This window comes from Bos grunniens, chromosome 29 (assembly GCF_055505025.1).
Source record: "Bos grunniens cultivar Pamir isolate PY7600 chromosome 29, Bosgru_T2T1.0, whole genome shotgun sequence".
In the NCBI taxonomy this organism is placed as follows: domain Eukaryota; kingdom Metazoa; phylum Chordata; class Mammalia; order Artiodactyla; family Bovidae; genus Bos; species Bos grunniens.
The window spans coordinates 4,539,046-4,556,611 of record NC_141193.1 but is presented as its reverse complement, the minus strand read 5'-3'; the positions used below and the strand labels follow the sequence as shown (position 1 = coordinate 4,556,611).

Below are 17,566 nucleotides of genomic sequence, written 5' to 3'. Positions count from 1 at the left end.
TGTCTTCATCGCCATCTCCATCATCATCACCATCATCACGGTCAGCGTCAGTGTTATCATTACCATCACTATCACCATCACCACCATCATCATCACCACAGCATCACCATATCATCTCATCATTGGTTTAACAGGTGGACTTGCACCCAGAGGGAGAGAATTCAGCCAAGACCAGTCACAATTCTATAGTACTCATCACCTCCCAGCAGGGCCCAGCAGGTGGTGGGGTGGTCACAGAAGCAGCCACTTGCTCAAGGGAATACATTTTGTTAGCCAACACTAGGCTCTGGTCGGACTGAGTCTGGGGTCAGCATGGGGGTGCTGGAAGTATCTAGGGTTGCTGGGATGTTGACAGCAGACAGCAGTGGGATGAGGCATCTCCTGGCACCCACCTCTTTCCATCTGCTCCTCAGAAGCGGCTCTTTGGAGAGGGGCTGCTTGGCAGGACCCCAGAGGTCTCACACCACCTCTGCCTCTTGCTGGATGGTCTCAGACAGGCCTCTTTGGCCTCAGCTCCCCGTTCTCTAAAGTGGGGACACATCAGGACATCACTGAGGGCCTGCCCTGGACCTCCAGTAGGTGGTGCTGGTGGGCATGAAAGCGACCTGGGGTGGGAGAGGGGGCACTGGGTATGGAGGAGCTGCAGAATGTTCTGTATCTGTGGGCCTATTATTATTGCCTGGGACGGGGATGGTGAAAGCAATGAATAATGAATGAAGGAAGGAAGAAAGGAGTAAGGGGCGCCCTGGCTGCACCATCCCCTGGTCCCCTGGGCTCCTCCAGCCTCCCTGAAGGAGGTGGCTGTGTAGATCCCCCATGGGGTGACCCAAGCCAAGCGGGGTGCCCTGACACCCAGGGCAGGGTGGGTGTCTCTCCACCCTGACCTTAACCCCAGGGGAAGGAAGGGTGATGGGGGAAGCCCCGCCCACCCCGATGCCCCGCCCACCCCGACTGCCCCGCCCACCTCACTTCTGAGGTCTTGGTTCTGCTCCCTTTCTGGCTGGCTCCGTCCACGCGCCCCGCTGTCTTACCAAGGAGGAAGGTGAGTCTGGGAGAGGGCAGGTGACTTGGGAGATGGGGCTGGGGCTGGGCTAGCTGCCGGTGGCTGGGGTGCTCTCTCACTGGATCCCACGACTGTCTCCCACCCTCTGCTCCTCCTGTGTAGGAGACAGGGAGGGCACTGCTGCTGTGAACACTCTTGGACCGGGTGAGTCCACCAGCTGTCTCAGCCCCAATACCCATGTCGAGGGTCCCAGCTTTCATACCTCTGGGGCCAGGGACCTCACCATCTCAGAGACAGCCTGGTCGGATGATGGGTACCTTGTATCAGAGAGTTCCGCCAGCCTCTGAGCCACAAGCTTTCTGGACCTTGCTGCTCTTTACCGGGGGGCCCTGGCTCCTGGGGTGGGGGGGCGAGGAGGGCATAGCTCAACTCAGGCCCCGCCTCATGGAGATCTGGGGGCGATGGTGGGTGTTGCCTGGACAGAGGGAACTGGGGCCTGTCTTGGTCTCGTATCTTTTGGTGGAGCAGTTGTCGGGCCATCCGCTGGCCAGGGACCCCCCACCCCAAGAGGACAGACAACTGGCGGCAATCACGTGGCCCTTTCAGCCTGGTGGAGAGTCTGGGTTTTATCCAGAGTGAGGTGGCTGGGCCCTGGTGGCCTGAGCGGGGAAAGTGGTGTTTGTTGTGTTTTAAGGAAAGCCCTTTGGCTGGAGTGTGGAGAGCTGCCTGGCGGGGGCAGAGGGCAGCCTGCCCGAGGTAGTGCCAAGGCTGGGCCATTGTATGACATGAGGCCTCCAACCGCCGCCCCCTCCAAGACAGCCCAGTGGCTTCTGCTTGGTCATTGTCTCGAGCGGAGGGCAGGAGGGTCCCAAAGACCCCTGATCTCGGGTTGAGAACCTTAGCTGAGAAGGCTGCTCGTCCCTTCCTCCAGGACAGTGGGAGGGGCTCCTGGGCTGGGCTGCCCCGGGGGTCTGGGCAGGTCTCTCTACCTTCCAGGTTCTGGGCTGGTGAATAAAGATGTGGAGGGACCCGGAGCCCATGGGACCCAGGTGTGGCGTGGTTGCTGGCCCTCACCCTGATAGAAGTGGTGTGAGAAACCAGCCTGAGGAGGTGACGTGTGGGTGGGGGGCTCCTGCAGGGAGTCAGCCCCGGCATGTCTCCTGGAGTCAGGGTCTGCTTAGGAGCAACCAGGTAGTAAATCAAGTGGGTCATGCTGTGATCACCGCCTCCAGCGACGTCCCAGGCATTCAGAACAATGGCCACGGATGTCCGCTCCACGTGCCCTGGAGGGCTGGCCCGCGGCGTGTCTGCTCACACCCTGTCCCCACCCGGGCCTTTGCACACTCCGTTCCCTGTACCTGGAGCAGCCTCTTCCTTGCCTTTGGCCCTCAGTTTCAGGTTACCTCCTTGGCCGGCCTTGCTGGCCATTCCGAGCAGCAGTGGTGCCCACTGCTTGCTTCCCTGACAGTGTCTGCCTCCCTGGGCAACGGGCCTGGCCTGCCGATGGTCGGCCCGCTCCTGTCTGTCCTCTTGTTCACTGCAGTCCCCCTTAAGCGCAGGGCAGCATGCTCCCTGCATGCATGCTAAGTCACTCCGTTGTGTCCGACTCTGCCACCCCATGGATTGTGGCCCTCCAGGCTCCTCCATCCATGGGAGTCTCCAGGCAGGAATACTGGAGAGAGTTGCCATTTCCTTCTCCAGGGGATCTTTCCAACCCAGAGATCAAACCCGGGTCTCCTGAATCACCTACATCGGCAGGCGAATTCTTTACCTCTGAGCCACCAGGGAAGTCCCCCTCCCCCTTTACTAGAAAAATTTTAATTGAGCATCCACTGGGTGCAGGCACCAGCCAGGTGCTGGGAATACCGAGATGACTCAGGCCCTCCTGGGCCTCTCCTCAGCCGCTTAGAGGCAGGATGACAAGCAGGTTGGTGCCCAGGCTGATTCTGGCACATTGCTGGTGGCCTCCCTGGTGGCTCAGATGGTAAAGCTTCTGCCTGCAATGCGGGAGACCTGGGTTCGGTCCCTGGGTCGGGAAGAGAATGGCTACCCACTCCCGTACTCTTGCCTGGAAAATTCCATGGACGGAGGAGCCTGGTAGGCTATAGTCCATGGGATTGCAAAGAGTCGGACACGACTGAGCAACTTCACTCCCCTGGAGAACTGCGTTGCGAGGGGCTTGGGAGGCAGAATCTGGCTCGGGGAAAGTGTGCTACAATCCATTAATGATGTCTGCCGTGCCCAGAGGTGTGGGAGCTTGGGAAGCTGTGCTTCAACCTGTAGACTCCAGGCCAACAGAGCCTCTAATATGCATCCAGGTAGTGCTGGGTGCCTGGCCTGGCCCTCCAAACCAACTTTTCATTCTTCTCTCCCTTTCCGGGTGAGAAAGAAGCTCCTGAGATCTTACAGCTCCTGTGTGGCAGAGCTGGGGTCTGAAGCCCGGTTTCCCAGATCCCAGTTTTCCATAATGTCACGCTGTCCCGTTCCCCTCTTTGCTCCGTCTGCTAGGGAGCTCAGCCTGGAGCTTTGGGCTGACTCTCGGGGCCACATCAGCCTAGGCTTTGGGTCATATTTGTGTCAGCCCCGTCCTCATACTTTCATCCTCCCTGCCGGGCCTCCCGTGGAGCAGGCCGGACGTAAGTTATCAACTATAAATAAAACCAAGACTTCCGTTCTGGCTCTCACTTTAGTTTCCTGGTGCATTTTTTTTTTTTAAAGTCCTTCATTGGGGGAGGTGGGGGAAGACTCCTAACGGAAGATGACATCATCATCAGCTGGCCCTGGGGGGCAAGTCCCCAGCTCCACAGGCCCGCGTGGGCCCTGAATGCCCCCTTTATGAGGGGTAACCTCATTACACAAGCCACGCCACATGGTGGAATTTCAAATGGGGTTTTGTGGTTTCTGCCCTTCTCAGCAGAGCGCACACAGGCAGCTGCGGTCGCCCGGCTTCCTCTGCCGCCGCAGCCCTGGCACCCGGCCAGCCCAGTGACCACCCGTCCATCCATCGTGAGTCAGTTTCATTCTTAATTCTCTGAATCAGGCCCCTTTAAAGGGACGGCAGGGCTGATTCCTTGGGGCAGGCAGGCGAGGAAGGGGAAGCGGCGGTCGGAGGTCAGGAAGGAGCTTGGGGACCTCTGGCAGGCAGCATGCCTCCATCCGCCCTCCCTCAGGATGGAGGGGGTTTCCTGCCCGCTGCCGGGGAGAGGAGCTTGTGATTGCCCCCCCTCCCCGTCCAGAGCTGACCGTCTGCAGGGCGGGAAGCCCCGGGCCCTCGGCGACCTTGCTTCTTGCCTGGCAAGAAACCCCACCCAAGCTCAGAGGCCATCGGAACTCCGTAGCCACCCTCTTGGTCCTGCCTTCTTCCCATCGCAGGTCCTAGGATGTCCGAGCTGCCTCTTGGGCAGCCCCTCTGGCCACCTGGACTGCATGGCCCTGATGTTTGCGGTCCTGTCCCCTCTCCCGAGGTGCCCCTGCCAGGCCTGCCCCAGAGCTCCCTCAGTTCTACCAGAGTGAGGGACAGCTCCCACCCTGCTCAGTGCGTGTTCATGGGCTTCCCCACGCCCTCCAGACCATCAGCCCCATGAAGGCAGGGATATTGCGAGTCTTGTTTGCAGCACAACGCCCGGCCAATTCACAGAACGGACAGATGAAGGCTGAGTGGCTGCAGGGCATTTGAGGCGTCCTCCGTTTGGAGCCTGGGCTGGCTCCTCCCTGAGGCTGGGGGCCAGGGGGCAGGCCGAGGAGACTTGTGGGTGATGATGAGCCTGGGGGGCTCCTGTGGGTGCCGGACCTGGAGCTCCAGCCCCAGGGCAGGTCTCAGTATGAGGCCTTAGTGAGGCTGAAGAAGAATTTCCCTCTTTTCCTCCTCTGTCTGACTCACACTTAGGTTTTGAAGTTCCCCTTTTTGTCAGCGTTTCTGGGGAGGTTACGGAGTGGTCAGGCGAGGCCGGCAGGATCTGGCAGAGGCAGGGACACAGGCCATGGCTCCATTCACAAAAACAGGACCTGCCTGCCTCACGGGTCCTGCCGGCTCGTTGTGTTTGCAGGTTTGCAGGGAATGAGATGCTCGGGGGCGGGGTTAAGAGTTCGTGCGTCCACGTGGCTGGTGACCATCTAGGCATCTCCCTCCAGCCTCTTGGCTCATCTTCCCTGGAGGCTGGGGCAGGGACGGGGTGAAGTGGGGGCAGGCATGGGAGGTGGGGACTTGTCACGGAGGTCTTGCTTCTCCCCCGGGGTCCAGGCAGTCTGGAGACCAGGCAGACTGCCTCCTGCCCTATGGGTGCCTTCCCCTCTGTGGTTCCCACCTCCCAGGATGAGTGGATCAAAGAAGGAGGGAAGACAGAGTGGTAAGAAGAGCAAGGCGCCTTCGGGGCACACGTTTCCCAACCCAGCCACTCGCTGGTCCCTCGGCGGGGGGCCCTGGGGCCGCACCAGCGTCACGCATCGAGGGCTCATCAGCTGGTCCTGAGGCCCCTCCAGGCCAGGGCGTTGCGGGTCCATCAGTGACTTGACTCGATCCTTTCCCTCTGGAGCTGCCAGTCTGAGGGTGGAGACTGCTGGACAGCCAGACGGTGAGAATACAGGGTGGGCAGTGCCTCAGCAGGAGACAGGCAGAGAAGAGACCCAGCCCGGCTGGGGAGTCAGAGAAGCCTTCCAGGAGGAGGGGGGCTGGGGCCGAGCCCTGAAGGGTGAGGGGACCTTAGCCTGGGTGAGGGTGGAGGGGAGGCGACAGGAAGGGCTCCAGGCGGAGGGGACAGTTCATGCGGAGGCTGGAGGCAGAGACCTGTCAGGGCAGCTGAGCAGAGTGTCCTCTGGGGGGGGGCAGGACAAGGCAGAGGCTAGAGGGGAGGGAGGTCCTGCTGAACCTGGGGGCAGAACTCAGCGATGCTGGGGAGCTGTCGTGGGCTTGGTTTGCTTTGGGAACTGGCTCCTCTCTGCCTCCGTGGGCAGGGTGGGTAGGGAGGGCTTACCTACACTCGACACCAAGGCCGTGCCCCAGCCACGGGACTGCCCCCAGAACGGTGCCAGGAACCCCCTCCCCCGGCTCCCCGCACCCAGACCCAGTAGGCAGAAGGAGGTCTAAGACCTGGCACCTTGGCTGGTTCGGGGAAAGCTGAGACAGGATGGAGGTGGGGAGGGCCTCAGCCCTGAGCTTGAAACCGAAGAGGGAGTCCTATGAGAGAGCCACAGCCAGCCCTGCATCCCCCACGCGGGGCCTGGGCCCTCTCTCCGGGCAGAGCCGTGTCCCTGGCACTCTCCTGGGACGCGGCTCAGCGCCAACCTTGTCCGCAGGCTCCAGGGGCTCTGGGACCCCGAGGAGCGGGGGGATGGGGGAGCAGGGGTGGCCCAAAGCCGCCGCCCGCCGGCCCCAGGTGCAGGCTGGGCCCCCATCCAGGCCTGCCACATGGGCTCCTGACTGCGCTGTGGGTCCCATCTGCCATCCGTGGCCGTTTCTTACCTGTAGAGACTAGCTCGGTTACCTTGCTTGCATCTTACAGTTAATAATGGAGCATGACAAAGCAGCAGGGAAGATGAGAGAGGTGGCTGAAGGCTTAGAAGGGGCCCGCCAGGGTGTGGCCAGAGGAGGAAGTTCGCCGGAGGTTGCCATGGAGCTTCATGTTCGTGGTACCCCTGAACCACTCGAGGGGACGAAGTTTCTCAGCGGCAGGTGGGAGAACCTCACCCCATTCTGCCATCCTTGCCCGACTGGCCACAGCCTCCTGTAACGAACCCACAGGGTACTGTGCTGGGTGCTCCTGTAGAGGATTCATTCTGATCTTGTGCCCCCCTGGCCGAGTGGGAGGACACTGAGGTTCCAGGGGATATTTCAGTCCTGGCTCACACAGGGCCGTGTGGTCCAGTGGTCTTTCAACTGACCTTCTAATCCCCCTGTGCTGTTGCTGCAGGCCCTAAATCCAATCACAGGAGAGAAACACTTTGAGATGCAAAAGCCCGAAGAGATCATTGCAATTATTCAAAACACAGCCAGTTAAGGTTTTATGAGGCTGAGTTGTCCCTCTGGAATTCCCTCTTATCCAGTGATCTCAAAGCGCCCGGGTCCAGAATTAATTAGGCCCTGCAGCCAAGGACAGCAGACGGCACCTAGGAGCCTGGGAGTGGCAGGCTGGGGCCAGACAGGAAGAAGCAAGGATTGCTCACACTCACTGCTGCCCTGGAGTTCAGGGCCCCTGCCTCCTCCTGGAGGCACCACCCCAGCTGTCCTTGACCACGCCGGTAGGAGGATGGGGAGCTTGGGGGCCATGTCTCATTCAACCACGTGAATGCTGAAGGTCAGCAGCGGTAGGAGCAAGACCAAGTTCCACAGTCAACCAGGACGGGAGGAGGGGATGGTTTCACGTGGTCAAGGGCTTTCCAGGTCTGGATCCCAGAACACTGGCAACCGAAAGCTCCTGAAGGGCATGGGCCGTGGCCTAAGTCACAGAGGCTACTGGGATGGACACAGTTTGATGTCTGGAGAGGAGGAAGTGGGCCGTGGAAGAGTGGGGGTAGAGGAAAGCCACAGAGCCCGCTGTCTGGTCACGGCTTACTAAGCTTGGTTCGATGACTAAATAACTGATGGATAGATGGATGGCCAGATGGATATGTGGAAGGATAAGCGGACTGACCAACACCTGGATAGTCTGAGGGAGGGTTGGTGAGCGGGTGTGTGAATGGATAGGTGGATGACAATGTGGGTAGATAGAGGGGTGGACGGGTGGACTGACAGGTGATGGGTGAATGTGTGAGAGCACAGAAGGATGGATGGATGGCTGGTGGATAGGTGATGGAGGGATGGACAGAGAATGGGGCATGAAGAATACAGGATAAACGTGTGTGTGTGTTCCAAAGGGATGCTGAGGGTAAGGCCAGGCTACAAGGGGTCACACTGGATGGACGATGGATGCACGGATAGATGGATGGATGGATGGATGCACGGATAGATGGATGGATGGATGGATGGATGGATGGATTGGTGGGTTGGAAGACAGTGGAGCAAGTGTATCGGTCCATCTCAAAGAGGGAACACGGGCCATGAGAGATGATGCTAGCAGAGACCTTGGTGGGGCCGGCAGGACCTCCTGGAGAGGGTTTCCGCATGCCTAGCCCCAGGACCATGTCCTCCACCAGCTGGGCACCAGCTTGGGGATCAGTGATCCAGTGAACCTGGGCCTGCATCCTCTTGGTGCCCCAGCTTTCTTGGCTCCTTGACTTTGGCTGGTGGCCCCCTCTCCAGGCCTTGGTTTCCCTGTCTGTCTGTAATGTGAGGATGCTGGACGGGATGGGCTTCTGAGGAAGGTGGGGGTGGCGGTCGGGCCCCCGGGGGAGGGGCCACAGATCAGCCCTCCCCTCCCGCTCACGGGCTTTCCCTCGCGTCTTTCCCAGACTCGGCTCCAGGCACCTGCCATGCTCCCTCTCCCCCAGTGCCCTCCAGGCATCTGGGCACAAAGCTGGTGGAGAGCCGGGCCCCGGGGAAAGGAGACCTGGCCCCTACCCTGAGTGGGGAGGGCGAGGAGCTGCTGTGATCACAGACAGTGGTGCAGCAGGCCCCTGGCAGGCTCCAGGCTGAGTAACCCTGAGTCACCAGTCACTTCCTACCGCACATTCTCTCATTCATTCGGTTTCATCCCAAAGAGCACCTCCCTGGACTCCTCCCTGGGGAAGTTGCCAAGGGTGTGGGGGGCGCTCAGCCTGCCCTGACTGGATGGACCAAGGGCTTGGCCCCTTAACCCTGGCAGGGAGAGAGGACCAGATAGTGCAACTTCTCAGGGAGGGGGTGGGCACTTCCTGAGCCCCACTCTGGCCCAGGAACGCTCTGAGCCTCACTGGCCAGGAGCCTGCCAATGGGCGGGCCAGGTTCCTGCTTCCATGAGGTCCTGAGATCTGGGGGCCTGGGGACGCGTGGCCTCGCCAGCTCATTGAGTTTCAGTGGACCAAGGAGAGAGAAATGGCCCAGCTGCTGTCTCGCCTCACCTGTCTCTTGCTCTCCACTCACTTGTTCATTCATCCTCTACACGTTTCTCGCCTGCATTCAGTCTCCCCAGCGTTGTACCAACCCTGGAGAAACGCCATCTAGCCCAGGGAGGGGCAAGGCAGCCAGAACAGCATCCTGGTTTTAACGACCTTGCCAGCAGCCCTCCCCCTGCTAAACTCTGTATCCCAACAAGGCTACAATTGTTTTGTATTTGAAATTCCACTAATTTTTTCATGTCTTTGCACTCATGATTCCTCTTTACACATCAAAGGGACCTGGAGGACATTTTTACTCCGAACCGTTTTGTACGCGAGGTGGCTGGTCATTATCCACGGCTCCAATGATAGGCTGCACGCTGTTCAGATTCCCAAGATTACAAAAGGAAATTCAGCTAATTATAGTTTGATAGAAATTACAGTCCTGCCGATTCCTGATTGACTCGGTGGGTTGGCGTGAATCATTGTGTTCTTGGATAAGATTTTATTAATCTTTCTCAGGAATCTCAGGAGGCACCTCCTTCAAGGAGACGTTTCTTTTGTGTTTCTCTCCTGCAAAAAAACCTGCCCAGATTGCCCCCGGAAGATATGAATTAGGGGTGTAGGAGCAGGAACCGAGGCCTGGAATTCCTGGTCCAGGACTCCTGGGTTGGTGCGCCAGCGGCCGCTGGGTAAGCTTCTTCAGGCCTCCTCCCTCTCTGGACAGTCTCTGCTTCATCGGAACGGAGGCCTAGTGGTGCAGTGGTTAAGAACAGGGCCTCTGAGCTCGGGCTGGCCTCTTCCACCGTGTATTTTTGGGCAACCTCTTGGAGCCTCTGTTTATCTGTAAAATGGGGGTGATGGTGATAATTTCCTTGCAGTGTTGCTTTAAGAATTAAAAGGGCTGGGAGACTGGGATTGACATACATACACGATTGTTGTTGTTTAGTGGCTAAGTCGTGTCCGACTCTTTGGGACCCCATGTACTGTAGCCAGACAGCCTCCTCTATCCGTGGGATTTCCCAGGCAAGAAGACTGGAGTAATAAAGAATAAAATGGGTTAATCTATGTAGGCTGATGTCAAGATGTATTATTTGTAAAGTGGCTGGCCTCAGATGAGAGCTCCAAAGATAGGAGGTGCTTTCCTATTGAAGTGACCCCTTGTAGGGGGCGGAGCTGGAGTCAAGGGCCGACGTTGCAGATGACCTTCATTGCTCCATCCTGAGCAGAGATCTGCATGGTCAGAGCTGTGAGGGAGGTGGGGTCCCATCTCACAGATGGGAAGACTGAGGCAGAGAAACTCAGGGATGAGTTCACAGTCGTACGGGAAGCAGAAGGCCCGCTGCCAGAGGTCCTGGACATCCCCATTCCCAGTGGTATGCCTGGAGGCCTCTGGACAAGGAGCTGCTCCAGGAGGATCTTTGAAATGGGGTTGGCCTGGCAGAACGCTGGGCACATGGCGGCAGCATTCACCAAGGCCTTCTTGCTGCCCATGTGGTTAAGGAACAGGGCCCTGATGGGCATCTTCTTGAGGGCAGCTGGGGATGGAGGGTGGGGCTTAGGCCAAAAAAGACCCCAGCCAGTGGGAGAACCATTTCTGGGGAAGCTGATGAGAGGTAGGAAGGGCCTCCAGGGGCACTGGCCAGTTACGGAACACACTTACTGAGCTGGGAAGGTGCACGGTCAGGAAGGACACTGACATATACGTATGGTGAGCTGGCGCTGGCGGTATAGACAGAGGTGGAGAGAGGGGGCTTGAGGCCAGGCGACCTAGGACTGGAGTTCTTTCAGTCAGTGGAGGCCATTACATCTCACAGATGTTAGTCCGTGGACTGTCTCCTTTCAGGAGTGCACCCAACAACACGAGCAGGGGACCCGGAGGCCCAGACAGGGACCCGGTTACTGGGTGGTCCCCAGGAGCCCTGGTCTCCTCCACTGTTGACACCTGGTGAACTCAGGACTAGGGTCACCCTGCGACCTCTGGGACAGAGGAACATGCCAGAATGAAATAGCTGACCAGCAGAACTGCTCTCCACCCACCCCCTGTGTGCTCAACTCCAGAATGTTCTTCCTTCCCGTCCAAGGAGCAGTTGCATTATTGCCGCTTCCTTTTGCCACCAGGAAGTTAGCCGCGGGGCCAGAGGTCACATGAACAGCTAGCTGAGTTAGAAGGTGCTGGCTCGGGAACCCGGGGACACCCGGCGCCCCTGCAGCCAGACCCCTGGGCACCGTCTGTGTCTCCCAGACAGCCTAGGGTCCTGGTGATTCCCCTCACTCCAAAACCCTGGTGGAGCCAATTCCTGCCCAGCAGACCCAAAGGGTTAGGGTTGGGACTGGACAGGGGGAAGCAGGAGTAGGTAGCTTCCTCCAGTTTCTCCCATCAGGACCATGTGACCCCTAACCCCACCTTCCCAGGTCAGAAAAGCAGCCTCTCCCTCCATCGGATTCCTGCGCCCTGGCCTTAGTCATGGGGATCGTCCCCTGCATGTTTGTGTTATTTACTGGCCAAAGAATAGATGCTTTCAAACTGTGGTGCTGGAGAAGACTCTGAGAGTCCCTTGGACAGCAAGGAGATCCAACCAGTCAATCCTGAAGGAAATCAACCCTGAATATTCACTGGAAGGGCTGATGCTGAAGCCAAAGCTCCAATCCTTTGGCCACCTGATGCAAAGAGCTGACTCTGATGCTAGGAAAGATTGAGGGCAGGAGGAGAAGGGGGTGGCAAAGGATTAGATGGTCGGATGGCATCACCGACTTAATGGACATGAGTTTGAGCAAACTCCAGGAGATAGTGAAGGACAGGGAAGCCTGGCCTGCTGCAGTCCACGGGGTCGCAAAGAGTTGGACATGATTAACTGACAAAACAACAACAGGCCAAAACAAACTCCTCTCGGCCCCTGAACATGCACCTCATGCCAGATGCACTCTGAAGTGCCTTCCATGCCTGGTTCTCCCCTTCCGTCCGCATGGCATGGACCCCAGTGGGTCCCACCACCACCCCCTTCTTGTGTCTCCAGCCTCCCTGGCCTCCTCGGAGCTCTTCCCTGACCCCCCAGGCAGTGATCTTGTTAGAATCTGAGTCTTGTCACGCCTGTCCTGCGCTCACCTCCCACTGCTCCATTTCAGAGGGAACGGCAGAGTCTTCCAGACCTGCAGCTGCACATCCCTGCCCGCCCCTTCTGGTCCCTTCTCTGGTCTCCTCCTTGTTCCTTCCTTGTCTCCAGCCACAGTGGCTACCCTGACACTCCTCTGACCTGGCGGTCGGCTTCCTACCCCAGGGACTGCACTTGCTGTGACATTTTCTGACATGGCAGTGTCTGTGCACATGAAGGCCTGCTGGGTTCGCCTCTCTGGGGTCTCTATTTACACCACTGCCCCCCCCTGCCCCCGAACATGCCAGGTGGCTTCCGTGTTGGCCGTGTGGCTGCTGCCTCTGTCTGCCTGCAGCCTGGCAGCAGAGACTCTGGTGTTTTGTCCACTGCTCTGTCCCCTTCACCTACAGCCAGGCTTGGCACGTTCGAGATGCTCCATAAGGAGTCTCTGAACTAGTGAGGGAAGGCCCCTGTGGGGCAGGTCACGCTGTTGCCTGCACTTAGTGCGTGGAGATGCTGCCTGTCTTGGAAACGGACGGCCTGCCGGCCACGTTCCTGTTCTTGTGTGAATCTGAACCTGGCTCTGTCTGACTGCAAGACCCGGGTTTTCACCAAGATCACACAGAGAGCCCCTCCTGGCAAGGGAGGAGGCCACTAGGCAGCCCCCAGGATGGAAGCTACTCCTGGGGGTGCACCCCCAGAGTAGAAGCCCCTAGGCTGAGCTAGAGAAGGTGATGGGGAGGAGGGATCCGGCTCAGCCGCAGATGCGGGAAGGGCATGCTGGGAGAGGGAACAGCATGTGTGAAGGCAATGAACCAGAAGATTGGGCAGGTTGGTGGTTGCCCCGCTGGGTCTTACAGAGGAGGCAGTGGTGTGGACCTCAGGACGGGACCTGGAGGAGGGCTGAGGGGTGGCAAGGCGCCGGAGGGCCTCAGAAGCCCACCTGGAGCCCCATGGGAGAAGGAGGCAACAATAGCAGGGTCCTGCTCGAAGGACTCCTGAGACAGGTGCAGGGCGCATCAGGAGGGGAGCCGGGCAAGGCAGCAAGCTGGGGGAGATGCCTCACAGAAGCCTGAATGCCTAGAAGAGTGGCTCAGCGGGGCTCTGTGGACATGTCCCCAGGTTGGTGGCTGGGTGACTGGATGCCTACAGGAGGAGCACCCCAGGGGACAGGACGTGAAGGGGTAGGTTTCGTGTGGGGGCATGCTGAGGTTTCGCAGCTCACAGATCTCTCAAGGGCAAAGGGGAGCCCTGAGTAGCTGGATTAGCAGTTCTAGACCCAGGGAGAAGTCTTGGCCAGAGAAAACGATCTGAGGGTCCGGGGGACCCCTGGAGACTTCAGATGATGATGAGGTTCCTCCAGGAGGGGGTGCATGGAGGAGACAGGGCGTTTATTTGCATCCACTCCAGGCCCACGAGCTGTGTCAGGCCCTCCTGCCCACAGCACCTGTTCCTCGCGGGCACAGAGCTGCTGGCGCCTGGCTCTCTCTGAAGCAGGAGGCCACCGGGGCTGGGAACGCTCTGAGGGCCCCCTGTCTGCTGCCTCTGATTTCACGGCGTGAGTGACCAGGGCAGGCTTGCCATTCTTTTTCACCAGGAAAAAATGTATAGATTTTGGGTCCTCGCCAATGATTCAAGAGGAAAACAGCTGAAAGGATCTGTGTTTTCAAGGGAACATTCCTCTTTGGGCTTTGTCCACCCTGCATCCTCTTGGAAAAGCCACAAGGAGGGATGGACAGTCTCCAGACTGGACCTGGGGGGTAGTGGAGACCCAGGTCCTGGGCCCAGCTCTGCTCATAGCTCTGTGTGATCCTGGGGCAAAAGCATGAACAGTAGTGGCTGGGCATCTCACAGCTGCAACCTCTCCTCCAAGCCCCAGGTCCCCTCTTCCACCCATCAGAGTGTCACCCGTGGGTGCTCAAGGGCACCCCAGACCTGTCTTCAACCACCTACTCATTGTCATCATCAAGTGTGCAAAGGCACCCCCAGATCTATCTCCCAACCACCAGTTAGGTTGTTCAAAGGCTCCCTCAACTCAACACACCCCAGACCAAACTGGTGACCACCCCACCAGCCCCAATCTGGATCTCCACGGTTCTCCCCATCTCAGGGAATGGTGCCAAGCCTCACACACAGCCGTCACTCCTGACATGTCTTTTCAAAGCCCATCCAGTCCATCATCTCTCGGACGCAGCTCTCAGATTCTCCACTTCATTTCAGTGTTCCAGCTTCTTTCATGAATCTCAATCCATCTCATTCTCTGCATATTCACTGTACCCACTGTATCCCCCTCAGCCATCCTGCCTCACAATAGGTCCCTCTCTCCATCTCCATGGTGACCTCTGACGCCCCGCCCACACAAGTGAAAGCATCTTGGTCCAGGTCCTACCCCAGCCTCCTGGGGTTTCCCACGGCACCTAGGGGGGAAGAGCAGCAGAGAGACAGGTGGAGATAAGCCAGCGGCCCCTGTCCTAAGGAATCAAGTCCAACAGAACCTTAGTATTTGTTTAACGCACCGGGAGTGAAGACGTGCCGAGAGGAGGGTCTGGGGAGAATAGAGTCCAGCCCTGGAGCCTGAGCCTGCGGAAAGCCTGCGAGAGGAGACAGATGATGAGCAGGGCCTCCGGACGTGGGGCTGTGGGGACATGGGCCTCCCATCCAGCTGTGGGGGCGGGAGAGGAGCTCCAGGCAGAGAAAATGTATCCTGACCTCTGCCCAGGATGACGCTCAGGGAGACGGCTAGGTCTCCATCAGCTCCGGGACCACCCAGGCCCGGCACTTTGCTTAAGGAGAATAAATAGCAGTCTTGGAAGACCCCTTGGAGAAGGGAATGGCCACCCACTCCAGAATTCTTGCCTGGAGAATTCCACAGACAAAGGAGGCTGGTGGGCTGCAGTCCATGGGGTCACAAATAATTGGACACGACTAAGTGACACACACATCAATCTTTGGGACTTCCCTGGTGGCTCAGATGGTAACGAATCTGCCTGCAATGTGGGAGACCGGGTTCAATCCCTGGGTCGAGAAGATCCCCTGGAAGAGGGAATGGCAACCCATTCCCTCTTGCCTGGGGAATTCCTTGGACAGAGGAGCCTGGTGGGCTACAGTCTGTGGGGTCGCAAAGAGTCGGACACGACTGAGTGACTTTTAACACATGGATGTTATGCTAACATACATCAGGCACCTACCGTGTGCCAGGCACTAGAAAACACTTGACAGCTTTCACTCACCAATTGTCCCAGCGGCCCAGCTATTGCTCCTAGTTTGCAGATGTAGAGATGGAGGCTCAGAGAGGTTCCATAACTTGCTCAAGTTCACCCAGTGAGCCAGGGCTGAAGCCACTCGGCTCCGGGGCCTGGCTGTGGATGGAGAGAGGCTGGGTCTTGGGCACGGTGAGACGGGGAGGCTCAGCCCCAACAGAAGGTCTCTTCTGACCGTGCGGCCTCTCCCCGCGACCCATCACCCCTGAGACTGAGGTCCCCTGGGACCCCCAGTCTAGGGACAGGAGTCCTGTCTCTCTCTGCCCAGGTCTTTATGCCTATTGTCTGCCTCAAACCTTGCAAACAGCCCCGTGTGTTATCACATCCGTTTCACAGCAGGGATGTGCATTATCTGGGAAATCAGGTCCCTGAACAGCGGGGACTGGAAGCCAAGTCGGTCTGATGCCAAAGCCCACCGGCCATCCCCAGACTGACCCCTGGGGGTCGTTGTCCATGTCAGCTTTCTGCACCCACCCTGTGTCAGGCCTTTCATGATGGTCAAGTCGCACAATCCTCAAGATGACTAGTAATGTCGACACAGCCAGGTCCCCTCTTACGGACCTGGAAACCAAGTCACAAAGGAAACAAGAGGCTTCCCCGGGCCTCACTGCTCTGCCATTAAAAGGCCAGGCTGAAGTGTGACCCCAGGTAGCCTGCTCTTAACCTCTGTCTACACTACATGTGTGGAGCAGGGCATGACAACCCACTCCAGGATTCTTGCCTGGAGAATCCCAGAGACAGAGGAGCCTGGTGGGCTATGGTCCATGGCGTCACAAAGAGTCGGACATGACTGAAGCTGCTTAGCACACACACACACACTACGCACGTAGAGAGAATGGCTGGAAGAATCCCATCTTGACACGCTGCGTTTCCTCCAAGAAGCTGCAGGAGTCTCACCCTTATCAGTACCTATTATGTGCCCGACGATTTCCTACCATCACCTGGCAAACGAATATTCTTAATCGTGTCTTACAGACAAGGAAATGACACTGAGCTTACTTGTCCCCCTGGGTCAGCTGGAGATGGTTCGTGGCACAGAGGCAGGTAAGCAAGATTCACTGCCCGGGACCCCCGGGGTCCCCACCAAAGATGCCTGAGCATCCTGGTCCCCGAGGCCGGCCCCTTAGTGGGGTGGGGGCGGGAGCCCCACTGCAGCAGGCTCAGTCCTTCTCCCCCTTCCCGCCTGGGGAGAATTAAGTGCTGAATGTTTTCAAAGTCGACTGTCAAAAGAAAATGGTTGGAGGAAGGAAATGTGCAATTAGGAGCTTCAGAGGAATTTCCATCGTGTGGTTTGAGCTCGACTGTAAACACTCACGATGAAGAGGACGCCGCTTTCCCCCTGGCTGGGGCTCCTGCCGGCTCTGCGGGGCCCCAGAACCGGGTGGGCCCAGATGGGGGCCGGTGGGCGGCCAGCCTCGAACCGGGGAGGTGCTGGGGAGCGCACGGAGCCCCCATTCCCAAGAGAGGCTTTTTCCAGCAGAAGGTGTCGACATTACAGAAAGGAAATATTAACATTATAATTATAATTCTGTTTATTTAATTAAGTTATTAAACAGGTCCGGCCTGGAGGAGAGACAAAAAAAAACCCCTTAGTTTCGTTCTAATTGTTTCTCCCAGGATATAATTAGAGACTTTGAGGAGGAATCAGAGCCAGAAAAGGCGCAGGCTCTGACGGGCCTGGGGTCTAGGCCCGGGGTCTGGGCCTGGGGTCCCGGCAGGGCGGCCCCCGGTTGGGGGGGCATACCAGGGAACATGGGCTCCATGAAGGCAGGGATTTCCGGCCTGTGGTGTACCCACGCCCGGCACACAGTAGGTGCCCAACCAATAGGAGTCAGGTTGAAGGGCTGGAGAGTGACCATTTCAGCTGCCCCAAAGACCCTTTGCTGATGGTTTGTCCAGAAGAGATTCCCCAGCTCCTTGCTTGGGCTAGACTCAGCCAGAACTCAGTACCCTGGCCCACATGCTGGTCAAGAGCAGTGTCCATCCCGGCCGTGGGGGCCAAGCCGAGGGCCATGCCTGGTGCTTATACTGACCTTCACCTCTTCCTGTAGCCTCTGCCACAGTCACCAGTGGCTAATGACCAAGGAGGACAGTGTCACCTCGGGGAGGGGGCCAGCAGATCCTGCCAGCCCCCAGACTCCAGAGCAGCTCCTGACCCCTGTGTCTCCGAAAGGGGAAGGTTTCCTAAGGCCCTGGACGTGAGGTCTCTGAAGGTTCTAGCAACTGCAGCCTCTTCCCCCAGCTCCCCTGACTCCCACTCCAGC

At 58.2% G+C, this 17,566-nt stretch overlaps 2 long non-coding RNA genes across 17 annotated transcripts in view; one reads left to right on the top strand and one right to left on the bottom strand.

The window, feature by feature from the left end:
• The first annotated feature begins 943 nt into the window (after positions 1-943).
• The window catches only part of LOC147341735 (uncharacterized), a 61,343-nt gene continuing 44,720 nt past the window's right edge, over positions 944-17,566 (top strand). For 2 of the 16 annotated variants that reach the window (XR_015157723.1, XR_015157719.1), the window contains exons 1-3: positions 4,703-5,574; positions 6,502-6,671; positions 16,278-16,346. This is a non-coding gene — a long non-coding RNA (uncharacterized LOC147341735). The other 14 variants (XR_015157728.1, XR_015157715.1, XR_015157724.1 and 11 more) reach the window with 12 other exon arrangements.
• LOC147341736 (uncharacterized) lies at positions 1,032-7,051 on the bottom strand. The gene is made up of 3 exons (XR_015157729.1): positions 6,881-7,051; positions 6,462-6,723; positions 1,032-1,157 (listed from the first exon to the last, which is right to left on the bottom strand). It is a non-coding gene; the product is annotated as an uncharacterized LOC147341736 (long non-coding RNA).